Consider the following 17,499-nt stretch of genomic DNA (forward strand, 5'->3'; position numbering starts at 1 on the left):
TGTGCTATATACTATGTGGCTGCTATATACATACATACATATTCTAGAATACCAGATGCGTTAATACAGGCATCGTTTGAAGGTAGCCCCCGCAACATTCAACAGCGTTACCAAGATGCAATGGCAATAGTAACAAAGTTTGGAAGACCTGACATTTTTGTGACAATGACCTGTAATCCTAAATGGCCGGTAATTACCGAAAATCTAGAACCCTGGCCAAAAGTTGAACACAGGCCGGACTTAGTTGCACTCGTATTTCGACTGAAACTCATCAGCCTTTTGAAAGACATCAAAAATGGGCTTTTTGGAACAGTCGTAGCAATGGTACACGTCATAGAGTTTCAGAAACGAGGTCTTCCACATGCGCAAACTACATACATATTCTAGAATACTACGCTATATACTACGTGGCCGGCCGCGAACAATCAGCGACAGGCGACAGGGATATGGTGCCCACACTGCTAAATACTGCGTGGGCTGTGTGATATACAACAGGGGCTGCTATATACTACGTGGGCTGTGTGACATACTGCGGGGGCTGTGCTATATACTACATGGGCAGTGTTATATACTACGTGGGCTGTGTGATATACTGCGGGGGCTGTGCTATACTACATGGGCAGTGTTATATACTACGTGAGGTGTGTGATATACTGCAGGGCTGTGCTATATACTACATGGGCAGTGTTATATACTACGTGTGCTGTGTGATATACTGCGGGGGCTGTGCTATATACTACATGGGCAGTGTTATATACTTAGTATATAGGAGGCATGTAGTATATAGCAGACAAATAGTACGTGGCCTGTGCTATATACTATGTGGCTGCTATATACATACATACATATTCTAGAATACCAGATGCGTTAATACAGGCCACGCACTATATATAACACAGCCCACTTACTATATAACACAGCCCATGCAGTATATAGCAGCCACGCAGTATATAACACAGGCCACGCAGTATATAACACAGGGCACATAGTATATAGCACAGCCCACGCAGTATATAACGGCGCCTCCCTCTGCCTGAACAGTCAGTGCGGAGAGACAGGATGCTGAGGAGCAGCGACGAGAGGTGAGTATGTGAGTATGTGATATTTTGTTTTTATTGCCTCAGCAGTAGCATTACATGTGGCACAATGCTGTATGGAGCGTCTATGGGGCCATAAAGAACTGCATGGAGCATTACATGGGGCTTCTATGGGGCCATAACTGCATGGAGCATTATATGGGCCATCTATGGGGCTATAAATGCATGGAGCATTATATGAGCCATCTATGGGGCCAGAACTGCATGGAGCATTATATGGGGCCTCTATGGGGCCATAAAGAACTGCATGGAGCATTATATGGGGCATCTATGGGGCCATAACTGCATGGAGCATTATATGGAGCATCTATGGGGCCATAACTGCATGGAGCATTATATGGGGCATCTATGGGGCCATAACTGCATGGAGCATTATATGGGGCATCTATGGGGCCATAACTGCATGGAGCATTATATGGAGCATCTATGGGGCCATAACTGCATGGAGGATTATATGGGGCATCTATGGGGCCATAAAGAACTGCATGGAGCATTATATGGGGCATCTATGGGGCCATAACTGCATGGAGCATTATATGGGGCATCTATGGGGCCATAAAGAACCGCATGGAGCATTATATGGGACATCTATGGGGCCATAACTGCATGGAGCATTATACTATGTGACTGGGCAAAATACTACGTGACTGGGCAATATACTACGTGGACATGCATATTCTAGAATACCCGATGCGTTAGAATCGGGCCACCATCTAGTTTATTATAACAGTTTATTGTCATATTCATAATACATTTTATTGGTCTGTTCATTGGGGATTTTAATTTTTTTAATATTTTTAACATACTTCTAATACTTTCACAAATGTCAGTCATATTTATCACTCTTAGTTATAATACAGTTTTCATACATTTCTACTATAATAACACAGAGTTTATTTATATCACATCGGGTAACTATTCTTTTCCTATCCCGATATATACTCTAATATATACTGCACACTTGACACCAATTCCTGTGTGTGTAGTTTAGTGATGGGCGAGCACTAAAATGCTCAGGTGCTCGTTGCTCGGGTCGAGCAAATTGGAATACTCTGGTACTCGACCCGAGCAACGAGCCCAATGTAAGTCTATGGGAGACCCGAGCATTTTCCTGCGATCCCCCTGTAGTCCTTTTAGGGTCTAAAAACATCAGAAATCGATGGGAACAGTGCTCAAATAACAGAGGAACATCATGGGGATGACGCCTGGAAGCATTTCTGGCTCCTCGGTCATAGATGTGACCAATGTTGTCAGAGTGTGACGCCACTTTTACAGGCGCACAATAAAACATACAAAAACAAAACCAAAATGGATTTTCCAGGGAAATATGTTAAGGAACATCCTTTCCAGGGTAATAATTTGTATGTAAGGCAAAATAAAGTACCCTCCAAAAAATGTTCCTCCATCACTTGGGCTATGTTCACACGCAGCGTTTTTGATGCGTTTTTCAACTGTAACATTGCTTTCAACCAATACAAATGCATTCACTGGGAAATGTAATTGAAACATGTAACAACCCTAGCTGGCCATGTGGTGTGTGACACATCAGACCCATCTTGTTTAATTTATGAAGGAGGGACTCTTAAAGTCACAAAGCCTATTTTTAGAGGGGCATCAGGCGGCATTAATATTCTTAAAGGGACAATATTAAACAGTGAGTCTCCTAAGCTGTTATTGCCTATTTTTTTTAAAACACAGAACACCCGAAAGTATCCAAGAATATGATATATATCAATACAATATTATATATAACGAACAGGCAATCGTGGTGTACTGTGAGGGTTGTCAGTGGAAACCACTACAGAGAAGAGACCATAACTAAAGCAATACAGAACATGAGACCACCAAAAAGTATACAGGCAAGAATAGAATTAAAACATGCCTTTATTTATAAAAAGTGGCAAATGGTTACAAAGAATATAAAATAATTGAAAAAGTGCGCAAGAGCAAGACTAAACAGGACATTAAATAGTGTAATTATTCACAGCAACCCCAGAGAACCTCAATATTAGGATTATTATATGTTACTCAGCTATGGTCTGTGCATACCATATTGTGCAAAAGAGCAAATATTAAAACATTTGGTATGTATAAAAAATCAATCAAAAAAAATAATCAAAAGGCAGATGATTTGCCAAAATAAAGTGCAATTACGTGTTAAAGTGCAACAAACTACAGGACAAAGCCAAATATAATGTGGTATATATACCCAGGGATCAATCATCAATTAATTATAAGGCCGATGAAAACAATATCAAGTGCTAGAGTGCAAAGACCACAAGTTAGGGTCAAGCAATGTGCAAAGTATACATGAGTCCACAAGAGTAAAACAAGTGCAAAAAAATGTGTAAAGTAGCACAGCAAGATACGTGTAATATACATGGGGCAGAGGCGTAGCTAGGGTTTTGGTCCAGGGGGGGCGAAGCTTCTGAGTGGGCCCCTAACCAGGTAACCTTGATTACAACTCGATGACGCCCCCTAATAGTGGAGGAGAACCTCAGCAGATGACCGCGCTATTACTGAAGATAATCTCTATATAACGACCAACATGGATATTACTGCCATATGGTCAGTGGTAGATACCAGCCCTACAGAACATATAAGAGATCACAGCACATTTACAGATAATGACTTACCGCTGACGTCCTTTATGATGGAATCGTCACTTTTCCCGTCTTTTCCATCTGGCCCAGACCGACATGACAACTTCTTCCAGCAACGACTCACCTGCCGAGAATACAACAAAGACACATTTCACTTCTCACATTCCAGCCCCATCACCATCTATTCCTAACCTGTACAAACTCCTCATCCTGCTGATACCCCAATACTGAGCCGCTGCTGCCGTATGTGTCCCTATTACTGCACCTGATACCCCAATACTGAGCCGCTGCTGCCGTATGTGTCCTTATTACTGCACCTGATACCCCAATACTGAGCCACTGCTGTCGTATGTGTCCTTATTACTGCACCTGATACCCCAATACTGAGCCGCTGCCGTATGTGTCCTTATTACTGCACCTGATACCCCAATACTGAGCCGCTGCTGCCGTATGTGTCCCTATTACTGCCCCTGATACCCCAATACTGAGCCGCTGCTGCCGTATGTGTCCTTATTACTGCCCCTGATACCCCAATACTGAGCCGCTGCTGCCATATATGTCCTTATTACTGCCCCTGATACCCCAATACTGAGCCGCTGCTGCCGTATGTGACCCTATTACTGCACCTACTCTGTGGTTCTCTGTACCCTCTAAATTCTAAAGCACCCCCCATGGGCAGACCCTGTAGTATAAGGCAGCACCCCCCCATAAGCAGATCCTGTAGAATAAGGCAGCACCCCCCATAGGCAGATCCTGTAGAATAAGGCAGCTCTCCCCCTTATAGGCAGATCCTGTAGAATAAGGCAGCACTCCCCCCTATAGGCAGATCCTGTAGAATAAGGCAGCACTCCCCCTTATAGGCAGATCCTGCAGAATAAGGCAGCACTCTCCCCTATAGGCAGATCCTGTAGAATAAGGCAGCACCCCCCCCTTATAGGCAGATCCTGCAGAATAAGGCAGCACTCCCCCCTATAGGCAGATCCTGCAGAATAAGGCAGCACTCCCCCCTATAGGCAGATCCTGTAGAATAAGGCAGCACTCCCCCCCCCTTATAGGCAGATCCTGCAGAATAAGGCAGCACTCCCCCTATAGGCAGATCCTGCAGAATAAGGCAGCACTCCCCCCTATAGGCAGATCCTGTAGAATAAGGCAGCACTCCCCCCCCTTATAGGCAGATCCTGCAGAATAAGGCAGCACTCCCCCCTATAGGCAGATCCTGCAGAATAAGGCAGCACTCCCCCCTATAGGCAGATCCTGTAGAATAAGGCAGCACTCCCCCCCTTATAGGCAGATCCTGCAGAATAAGGCAGCACTCCCCCCTATAGGCAGATCCTGCAGAATAAGGCAGCACTCCCCCCTATAGGCAGATCCTGCAGAATAAGGCAGCACTCCCCCCTATAGGCAGATCCTGCAGAATAAGGCAGCACCCCCCCCCATAGGCAGATCCTGCAGAATAAGGCAGCACTCTCCCCTATAGGCAGATCCTATAGAATAAGGCAGCACTCCCCCCTATAGGCAGATCCTGCAGAATAAGGCAGCACTCTCCCCCTATAGGCAGATCCTATAGAATAAGGCAGCACTCCCCCCTATAGGCAGATTCTGTAGAATAAGGCAACACTCCCCCCCCCCTTATAGGCAGATCCTGCAGAATAAGGCAGCACTCCCCCCTATAGGCAGATCCTGCAGAATAAGGCAGCACTCCCCCCTATAGGCAGATCCTGTAGAATAAGGCAGCACTCCCCCCCCTTATAGGCAGATCCTGCAGAATAAGGCAGCACTCCCCCCTATAGGCAGATCCTGCAGAATAAGGCAGCACTCCCCCCTATAGGCAGATCCTGTAGAATAAGGCAGCACTCCCCCCCCTTATAGGCAGATCCTGCAGAATAAGGCAGCACTCCCCCTATAGGCAGATCCTGCAGAATAAGGCAGCACTCCCCCCTATAGGCAGATCCTGCAGAATAAGGCAGCACTCCCCCCTATAGGCAGATCCTGCAGAATAAGGCAGCACCCCCCCCATAGGCAGATCCTGCAGAATAAGGCAGCACTCTCCCCTATAGGCAGATCCTATAGAATAAGGCAGCACTCCCCCCTATAGGCAGATCCTGCAGAATAAGGCAGCACTCTCCCCCTATAGGCAGATCCTATAGAATAAGGCAGCACTCTCCCCCTATAGGCAGATCCTATAGAATAAGGCAGCACTCTCCCCCTATATGCAGATCCTATAGAATAAGGCAGCACTCCCCCCTATAGGCAGATCCTGTAGAATAAGGCAGCACTCCCCCCTATAGGCAGATCCTGTAGAATAAGGCAACCCCATAGAAAAACACAGTAAAATAAATACTCACCTCTCTAACTCCTTGTTCCAGCGGTGCTTCCTGCTCCTGCTCCCGCTCATCTGACAGCGGGCGCTGGGCGGTGACGTCATCGCACCCGCTGTCAGACGTGGGGGATGATGGGAGGCTACGCTCCTTCCCTCATCACTGCGGTGAGCTGTATCGGCTAGATGCCGCCGATACAGCTCAGCATGCAATGACAGGCGGGGGGCCCACTGCTGGCACTGGGCCCCCCCGCCTGCTCAGGGGCCCCATAGCGGCAGAGCAGGGAGATCGATTCTCCCTGCTCTGCCGCAGAATGTAACTGCATCGGCGCGCTGCGCGCGCCGATGCAGTTACAGTATCGTAGCTCCGGGTGGGCCCCCTCAGAGCGCGGGGCCCGGGGCGATGGCCCCCTCTGCCCCCCCGGTAGCTACGCTACTGACATGGGGGTAAGCTGGGTCCCGTGCCTGCGCACCCCGACGCGCGTTTCGGAAAATTTCCTTCGTCAGGGAAATAATTACACTATTTAATATCCTGTTTAGTCCTGCTCTTGTGCAGTTTTTTCAATTATTTTATATTCTTTGTAACCATTTGCCACTTTTTCTAAATAAAGGCATGTTTTAATTCTATTCTAGCCTGTATACTTTTTGGTGGTCTCATGTTCTTTATTGCTTTGGTTATGTTATTGCCTATGCAGTGAGTGGGTGGACTGCCAAAAATTAGGACGCACCCCAATAACCCTTTCATGAGACGTACAGGAGGGCCTCCTGAAAAAATGTTCCTATTATAAGAAAGTGGATCTCCCATAGTGTTTGCCTATTTATTGAATGCAAGGCCTGCCCTGCCCCAAAGTTACACACACCCCCAATAACACTTTGAACCCACATACTAGATGGCCACAGCAAAACCAAGTTCACATTTTCCATTTGGTACAGCCATACTGTTAACCTATGCATTGAATGCAAGGCCTGCCGTGCACCAAAGTTACATTCACCCCAATAACCCTTTGAACAGGCATTCTGGATGGCCACGTGAAACCAAAGTTCCCATTATTTTTCATTTGGTACCGCCACACTGTTAACCTATTCATTGAATGAAAGGCCTGCCCTGCCACAAAGTTAAACGCACCCCAATAACACTTGGAACAGACTTCCTGGATGGCCGCGTGAAACTAAAGTTCCCATTATGCTTATTTTTTTACTCCCATACAGTTTGTCCATGAAGTGAATACAAGATCTGCCCCAAATTTACACGCCCTCCAATCACCCAAGGAAGAAATGTGGAGGATGGCCTCCGAAAAATGTTTTCCTAGTTTAAAGGAGCTGTGTCCTATACTTGTAATGTCCATACACTAAGTGTATGGGGTGACAAACATTTCACCCTGAGGGGTACGCATCAACCTACTGTGTTAACATTTTTATAATGGCATCATAAACACCCTTGCGAACAGTAACGTGGCTGTTGCATCACGGATCACGTTCACCCTGGTGATCTAGTGGTGGATGATGAGAAGGAGGAGGATAACAGCAAATAGCCAAAATCAGGAAGCGTATACCCATGTGTGGATGTGAAGAGGTGCATGGGAATATACCTTCCCCCCAAAAAATCTGGATTTGAGGTTAGGTTTCACTGTTATTATGCGCTGGTGTACAGAAATCTGGCCCAGTACAGCTCTTGTTCATTTTTTTCATTTTTATAAGAGTCAGCCTGACATTTTCAGTTGTCAGTCAGATGCACTTATGAGTTATAATTCCACCAGCAGCATTAAAAATGCGCTCTGACAAAACACTAGCGGCAGGACAGGCCAGGACCTCCAAGGCGTAGAGTACCAGTTCATGCCACGTATCCAGCTTTGAGACTCAATAATTTTAAGGCACAGAGGAATCATTTAGGACAATGGTACGGTCAGCAAGGTACTCCCTCAGCATCTTCCAAAACTTTGCACTCATTGTCAGTGTACCCCGCGCCTCATGGCCACTGGAATGGGAGGGTGTGAGAAAACTCTCCCAGAACTTTACCAGTGTTCCCCTGCCTCTGATAGATTGGAGTTGTGTCTCTCTCATTGTTTGGTTGGTTGGTTGTCCAACGAACTGTAACCGCTGCTGCCAGCATTTACAGATAGGAATTTTTTTAATAATTCTACAACAAGGGCTTTCTGGTACTGCACCATTTTAGTACACCTGTCTGCCTCTGGAAGAAGAGACCGAAAGTTCTACTTGTACCGTGGGTCTAGATGTGTCACCAACCAGTAATGACTGTCACTCAAAATTTTGAGAATACGAGGGTCACGGGAAAGGCAGCACAGTATAAAGTCAGCCATGCATGCCAGACTGGAAACAGGCAAGACTTCTGTGTTCTCACCAAGAGTACACTGACCATGCTCTCCTCCTCCTCATCCTCCTCCTCCCTGTCCTCAGGCCATAAACGTGTAACACCCCAGGTAGCTGGTTGTTACAGTGATGATGCCTTCCTTTCAGGGAGGGTGATGTCATGCCTGGAGGCAAGGAGGATTCCATTTATCAGGTAATACATCTACATGCAACACATTCTGAATCCAGGCCAGAAGGTTGAGCTCACAAAATCTCTCCACTGCTGTCTGCCATCACTTTTACGGGGTAGCGTGCAGCCATACTGCAGCCACGCTTTCCCGCATCTTCCTTATTCTTTTTGCTTTGTGGATGGTCTCTGCTCCCCTTTCCCACTGGCCATCTCCAGGGACAGATCTGTCCTCCTGACGGACATGTTTTGTTTGCATCAAGGTATCTGTAGTGGGCGGGTCCAGCTTTTGCGCCGGTTCTTGAACTCCACCCATGGCAACACATCTTTTCCTTTTACCTCCTAGATATTTGATATATTCAATATACATATATATACACAAATATATTTTCATACATTATAAGGCAACTAAATATATTTTCTTGGGAGGTATCCCTGATTCGTGTAAACTATTGGTATTTTGCTGTATTCTGTACAGGTGACATCAGTGAAAATGGACTATAAAGCCAGTGAACAAACCTGGCTTGGGAGAATCAATCAGGTTTTTAATAATGGATCAATTGATTTGAGCACTAATGGTCAGAGAAATGAGGATATGGTTGCAACTATCAAACAACTGGTGTTGACTAAAAGGACTAAATTATGGTGGAACAAAACGTTTTTAGAAAACTATATTGTTAAACATATAGTCCCTGGAGGTCTTCGAATTAAAGTTATACCGTCATTCCCTATGGATGATATGGCGTTTATTAAAACATGGGAACAACTGTGTAATAATACATCCAAAAGGTTTATTGATTGAGTCAAACAGCAAAATTCTTGTCGACTTAGATAAACGATTAGATGAGCTATTTCAACAGGCTAAGACAAATTTATCTGTGGAAAATTTCCAGAACATGAATAGTCAGATGGAAAAAAAAATGGAAATACTTGTAAAAAATATACAGGAAACACAAACAAATAAATATAACCGAGATTGGAGGATTTTCAGACTAATAACGTATATCGTTGGAGGAGGAAAGGAACGGAACAGAATTTGACCTCATCTGACATCAGTATCTTCCTCTGCCACTTCTGCAAGTGATACATCTATGAGTTCCAGATTTTCATCCAATACATATTTGGGGGCAAGACCTAAACGTAATCGGGACCTCACAAAAGACAGCTAGAAGCAAGGCTTACAAACCTCACCTGGGAGAGGGATCCATCATTGCCTCCAGGCCGGCGGTTTATTTCCGGCACCACACAATCCTTACCAAACACACTGGGAGCCCTGGGGACCCAGCTTCACCTGTGGGAGGCAATACCATCTTTGCTGCTGTACCATCACACAGAGGACCCCTTTAAGCAGCGTCTGTCACCCCAGTCCAAGTAGCACAGGTGGCATCACAAACTTTTACTTTTTTTATATATCCCTTTAAAGACTATCCCTTTTATTTGGGCTCCCAGGGCCACGGACCGGGTGGCTGCCACCATGACCTCCCCTTTAATAACGGCCGGACCTGGTACCGAGTACCCCACGGCCCTGGTGGGCATTCCACACGCTGAACAGACGGTATGACAGTAGTGCTTGTAGTACCGTCTATGGCGCATGAAAGTAGCTCCTGTTCTTCCTCCTCCTCCTCTTCTTCATTATCACCCAAGCCACATTGGGATGAGATGAGGCTGGGCTGTGTGTAATCACCCTGTATGGTTTCTTGATTCATCTCATCGTGCTACGCCTGCAATGCATCCTCTTTGATTGAGAGCACAGAGCATTTGAGAACACAGAGAAGTGTGAGGGTGAAGCTAATTTGGCATCATCACTGCTTACCATCTTGGTGGAGTCCTCAAAGTTTTCGAGGATTGTATATATGTCTGACATCCATGTCCACTTCTGAGGTCTTATGTGTGGAGTCTGAACTGAATACCTACAGCCTTGTTGATGCTGGTAGTCAACAACAGCACTTTTCTTCTCACAAATCCTTTCCAACATATGCAGTGTAGAGTTCCAAGCATAAAGACATCACGCAACTGTCGGTGAGTCGGAAGCTGCAAATGCTGCTGAAGTACAGCAAGGGTAGCTGAAGCTGTAACTGACTTTATAAAATGAGCACACAGGCAGTGTACTTTGACAAGCAGATCTGGCAGCTCCGGTTAGGTTTTGAGAATCCGCAGAACCACGAGGTTCAGGCATGGCATGTGTGTGAGCTCACCTCACCTCAGACCCACCTCCATGTTCCGCCCATTGTCACACATGACCATGCCTGGCTGTAGGTTCAGCTGTGTCAGCCACAGATCTGCCTGCTCTTTCAGAGCTGTCCACAACTCTTCAGCATTGTGCGGTTTGTCACCTAAGCATATTAGCTTCAGCACAGCCTGTTGCCACTTGGCTGAGGCAGTGCTGCAGTGTTTCCAGGTTGTGACTGATGAGGTCATTTCGGAGATTGAAGCTGAGGAGGAGGAAGTGCAGGAGCTGTAGACTGATGTATGTAGGGCCATGCAATCTTACGTGTTCCATCACAAGGTCCGACTGGGTCCTGGCTTCCACTATGTTAACTCAGTGTGCCATCAGTGAGTTGTACCATCCCTGCTCACAAGCACTTGTCCATGTGTCCATGGTTAGGAGGACTTTCCCAGTAACAACATTGTTGAGGGCACGGGTAATGTTGTGGGACATGTGCTTGTGTAATGTCGGGACGGCACACCGGGAGAAAGTGGCGGCTGGGGACCGAATACCTTCGGACGGCTGCCGCCATCAGGTTGTGAAAAGCTTCCGTCTCTACGAGCCTAAAAGGCAACATTTTGAGTGCAGGCAGGTGACAAATGTGTAAATTTAGGACTGTAGCCAGTGGGGCATTGGCTGCGTATTTCCGCTTGCATTCCAGTGACTCCCCAGTATGAACAACTTAAGGCTGCACTGGGACAAGGACATGGACGTGTTTGATGATGGTGCTAGTTGAGTGTGGGCAATGACAGATGCAGGGCAGGAGGCATGCACCGTGGACAGGGGATTGTGTTATGACCTGGTGATTAAGGAGCAGCACTGAGATGACCTGGTGGGTAAAACAAATCATGGACAAGCTCCGAGGAGGTGGCAGCTCCACCGACCGCAATCACTGTTATGACCTGGTGATTACGAAGCAGCACTGAAATGATCTGGTGGGTAAAAAATAATAGACAAGCTCTGAGGAGGTGGTAGCTTTACTGGCCGCAATCCCTACTCCTAGCACCAACACTAGAAATAGCCGTGGAGCGTTCCTGACTCTCCCTAGACGCCTCTTCACAGCCTAAGAACTAACTACCCCTAAAGATGGAAACGGAAAACTATCTCGCCTCAGAGAAACCCCCAAAAGGAAAGATAGCCCCCACAAATATTGACGGTGAGTGGAGAGGGAAACGACAAACTCAGAAATGAAAATAGATTTTAGCAAAGGAGGCCAATACTATCTAAATAGACAGAGATAGAAAAGGATACTGTGCGGTCAGTATAAAAACTAAAAAATCCATGCAGAGTTTACAAAAATAGCCTCCACACCGACTCACGGTGTGGAGGAGCAAATCTGCACCCCAGAGCTTCCAACTAGCCTGAATATTTCATAATGACAAGCTTGACAAAAGAGACATAACTTAAACCTGAACAGAAGGTCAGAAGCAGGGAACAATCCAAGAACTAGCAGAACTTATCTTAAGCTGAAATGGACTGGCCAACAGAGAACTTCCAGGAGAGGACTGAATCCAACAGGAAAACATTGACAGCTAGCATGGACTACAGACTAGAGCCAAGTTAAATAGCAGGGCCAGGGAACCGATTAGTGAAAGCAGCTGCTAAGTTCCACTCGAAACCACCAGAGGGAGCCCAAGAGCAGAACTCCCAAAAATACCATTCATAACCACAGGATGGAGCCCAAGAACGGAATTCACAACAGTACCCCCCCCCCCTTGAGGAGGGGTCACCGAACCCTCACCAGAGCCCCCAGGGCGATCGGTACGAGCCAAATGAAAAGCACGTACCAAATTGGCAGCATGGACATCGGAGGCAAAAACCCAAGAATTATCCTCCTGGCCATAACCCTTCCACTTGACTAGATACTGAAGTTTCCGCCTCGAAAGACGAGAATCCAAAATCTTTTCCACCACATATTCCAACTCCCCCTCAACCAACACCGGAGCAGGAGGGTCAACGGAGGGGACCATGGGCACCACATATCTCCGCAACAAAGATCTATGGAACACATTATGAATGGAAAAAGAAGCTGGAAGAGCCAAACAAAAAGACACTGGATTGATAATTTCCGAAATCCTATAAGGACCAATAAAACGAGGCTTGAACTTAGGGGAAGAGACCTTCATAGGAACATGACGAGAAGACAACCAGACCAAATCCCCAACACGAAGCCGGGGACCAACGCACCGACGGCGGTTAGCAAAACGTTGAGCCTTTTCCTGAGACAACGTTAAATTGTCCACCACATGAGTCCAAATCCGCTGCAACCTGTCCACCACAGAATCTACCCCAGGACAGTCCGAAGTCTCAACCTGCCCCGAAGAAAAATGAGGATGAAAACCGAAGTTACAAAAAAAAGGCGAAACCAAAGTAGCCGAACTAGCCCGATTATTAAGGGCAAACTCGGCCAACGGCAAGAAGGTAACCCAATCATCCTGATCAGCAGACACAAAGCATCTCAAATAGGTTTCCAAGGTCTAATTGGTTCGCTCCGTCTGTCCATTTGTCTGAGGGTGAAATGCCGAAGAAAAAGACAAATTAATGCCCATTCTAACACAAAAGGACCGCCAAAACCTAGAAACAAACTGGGTACCTCTGTCAGACACAATATTCTCCGGAATGCCATGCAAACAAACCACATGCTGAAAAAATAAAGGAACCAAATCAGAGGAGGAAGGCAACTTAGGTAAAGGTACCAAGTGGACCATTTTAGAAAACCGGTCACAAACCACCCAGACAGACATCTTCTGAGAAACAGGAAGATCAGAAATAAAATCCATGGAAATATGCGTCCAGGGCCTCTCAGGGATGGGCAAAGGCAAAAGCAACCCACTAGCACGAGAACAGCAGGGCTTGGCCCGTGCACAGGTCCCACAGGACTGCACGAAGGAACGCACATCCCGTGACAAAGAAGGCCACCAAAAGGACCTGGCAACCAAATCTCTGGTACCAAAAATCCCAGGATGACCAGCCTATACAGAACAATGAATCTCAGGAATCACCTTACTAGTCCATCTATCAGGAACAAACAATTTCCCCACAGGACAGCAGTCAGGTCTATCAGCCTGAAACTCCTGAAGCACCCGCCGCAAATCAGGGGAGATAGCAGAAAGAATCACCCCATCCTTGAGAATACCAGTCGACTCAAGGACTCCCGGAGAATCAGGCAAAAAACTCCTAGACAGGGCATCAGCCTTCACATTCTTAGATCCCGGAAGATACGAGACTGTTATGACCCCAATGGCGAGGGTCTCAGAGGAACAAGTAAGTCTGCGACGTACAAAAATCCAGCTCATAGGGCAGTGGTAACTGGGTTGACCATATATCTACTCCTAACGCCAACACTAGCAGTAGCCGGGGAACATGCCTACGTTGGTCGCTAGATGTCTCGCGCCAGCCGGAGGACTAACTACCCCTAGAAGAGGAAAACAAAGACCTCTCTTGCCTCCAGAGAATAGACCCCAAAAGTATGATACAAGCCCCCCACAAATAATAACGGTGAGGTAAGAGGAAATGACAAACACAGAGATGAACTAGGTTTAGCAAAGAGAGGCCCGCTTACTAATAGCAGAATGTAGAAAGATAACTTATATGGTCAACGAAAACCCTAACAAAAATCCACACTGGAGATTCAAGAACCCCCGAACCGTCTAACGGCCCGGGGGGAGAACTCCAGCCTCCCTAGAGCTTCCAGCAAGGTTAGGATACAGATTATGTACAAGCTGGACAAAAATGCAAACAAAAACAAATAGCAAAAAGCAAGAAAGCAGACTTAGCTTAATTCAGCAGGAACCAGGATCAGTAGACAAGAGCACAACAGATTAGCTCTGATTACAACGTTGCCAGGCATTGAACTGAAGGTCCAGGGAGCTTATATAGCAACACCCCTGACCTAACGAGCCAGGTGAGCATACAAGGGATGGCAGGCATACCCAGAGTCAAATAACTAGTAACCACTAGAGGGAGCCAAAAAGATAAATTCACAACACGAGACCACAAAATCAAAACGGGAGAAAAACGAAGACCATCGAGCCTGTCTAGGATTCAACCGCTTGGCAGACTCAAGGTAAACCAGATTCTTATGATCGGTCAAGACCACAACTGTTATGATCCGGTGGTAGGATCTCAAAACTGACCAGACACATATGACCAGAAAATAGGGACAAGTTCTGGGGATGTGGAAACTATATTGACCGCAATCCTAATCCTATCCACACACACTAAAGGTAGCCGTGGAGCGTTCCTAAAATCCTAGACGCCTCTTCACAGCCTGAGAAACTGACTACCCCTAGAGAGAAAGCAAAGACCTCACTTGCATCAGAGAAATAACCCCAAAGTATTAGAGAGCCCCCCACAAATAATAACGGTGAGTTAAGGAGAAAATACAAACGTAGAAATGAAACAGGATAAGCAAATGAGGCCCGCTAACACTAGATAGATAGAAGATAGATAGGAGTCTGTGCGGTCAATACAAAACTATCAAAAATAAGCCACGCAGAGAATGCAAGAACCCCCACACCGACTCACGATGTGGGGGGCGCACGCTGCACCCCAGAACTAACCAGCAAGCAAAAAATCACATAAAGCAAGCTGGACTGAACTCATAATTCACTGAGAAACATTTCCAAGGAAATAATGAGCAAAATGAACAAGCAAACTTAGCTTCTCCAGCAGGAGACTGGTCACAAGGAATATTCAGGAGAGCTGAGAATCAGGACTGAATATACCGACAGCAGGCGACAAGTAAAGGTCCAGGTAAATTAAATAGGCCTAGCCTAGCAGGAAATGAAGCAGCTGAGTCCAACCAAGACCAGCCATATCGCTAAAGGCCACCAGAGGGAGCCCAAGAACAAACTCACACAGTACCACTCATGACCACAGGAGGAAGCCCGAGAACGGAATTCTCAACAGTACCCCCCCCCTTGAGGAGGGGTCACCAAACCCTCACCAGAGCTCCCAGGCCGATCAGGACGAGCCAAATGAAAGGCATGAACCAAATCGGCCACATGGACATTGGAGGCGACAACCCAGGAATTATCCTCCTGACCATAGCCCTGCTTTATGCGCACAAGATTATACGCTCCTCGAAGATCTATCTTTGTGAACCAACTGGCTCCCCTAATCCGGGCAAACAGATCGGACAACAGTGGCAAGGGGTACTGAAATTTGACCGTGATGTTATTTAGAAGGCGATAATCTATACAGGGTCTCAGAGAACCATCCTTCTTGGCCACAAAAAAGAACCCCGCACCCAAAGGGGACGAGGACGGGCGAATATGTCCCTTCTCCAAAGACTCCTTTATATAACTCCGCATAGCGGCATGTTCTGGTACAGATAAATTAAAAAGTCATCCCTTAGGGAACTTACTACCAGGAATCAGATTTATAGCACAATCACAATCCCTATGAGGAGGGAGGGCACTGGAGTTGGGCTCATCAAATACATCCTGGTAGTCCGACAAAAATTCAGGGACTTCAGAAGGAGTAGAAGAAGCAATTGACACCAAAGGAGCATCGCCATGAATTCCCTGGCAACCCCAACTTGACACAGACATTGCTTTCCAATCCAGGACTGGATTATGAGCCTGCAACCATGGCAGACCCAACACGACAACATCATGCAAATTATGTAGCACAAGAAAGCGAATCACCTCCTGATGTGCAGGAGTCATGCACATTGTCACTTGAGTCCAGTACTGAGGTTTATTCTTGGCCAATGGTGTAGCATCAATTCCCTTCAGTGGGATAGGGAATTGTAAAGGCTCCAAGATAAAACCACAGCGCTGGGCAAATGACAAATCCATTAAATTCAGGGCGGCACCTGAATCCACAAAAGCCATAACTGAGTAGGATGACAGAGAGCAAATCAAAGTAACAGACAAAATGAATTTAGGCTGTATAGTGCCAATGGTGACAGACTTGGCGAACCTTTCTGTGCGCTTAGAGCATGCTGAGATAACATGAGCAGAATCACCACAGTAAAAGCACAACCCATTCTGACGTCTGTGGTTTTGTCGTTCAACTCTGGTCAGAATCCTGTCGCATTGCATAGGCTCAGGTTTCTGCTCAGAAAATACAGCCAGATGGTGCACAGGTTTGCGCTCCCACAAACGCCGATCAATCTGAATGGCCAAAGACATTGACTCATTCAGACCCGCAGGCGTGGGGAACCCCACCATAACATCTTTAAGGGCTTCAGAAAGACCCTTTCTGAAAATCGCCGCCAGGGCGCACTCATTCCATTGAGTGAGCACAGACCACTTCCTAAACTTCTAACAGTAAATTTCTGCCTCATCCTGACCCTGAGAGAGAGCCAGCAAAACCTTCTCTGCTTGGTCTACCAGATTTGGTTCCTCATAAAGCACTCCAAGCGCCAGAAAAAATGGATCCACATTTAGCAATGCAGGATCTCCTGGCGCCAGAGAGAATGCCCAATCTTGAGGGTCACCACGTAACAAAGAAATAACAATTTTAACTTGCTGAACAGAGTCACCAGAGGAGCGCGGTCTTAGAGAAAGGAACAACTTACAATTATTCTTAAAGTTCAAAAACCTAGATCTATCTCCGGAGAACAGCTCAGGAATTGGTATTTTAGGCTCTGACATAGGACTGCGGACTACATAATCCTGAATGCCCTGTACCCTTGCAGTGAGATGATCCACACTAGAAGACAGACTCTGAATGTCCATATCTGCAGCTGAGTTCAGAACCACCCAAAGATTAAGGGGAGGAGAGAGGCTAAACACAGTGCAGAGACAAAAAAAAAAAAAAAGACTTCAGGA

Source organism: Ranitomeya variabilis, chromosome 4, assembly GCF_051348905.1.
Source record: "Ranitomeya variabilis isolate aRanVar5 chromosome 4, aRanVar5.hap1, whole genome shotgun sequence".
NCBI classification, from domain to species: Eukaryota; Metazoa; Chordata; class Amphibia; order Anura; family Dendrobatidae; genus Ranitomeya; species Ranitomeya variabilis.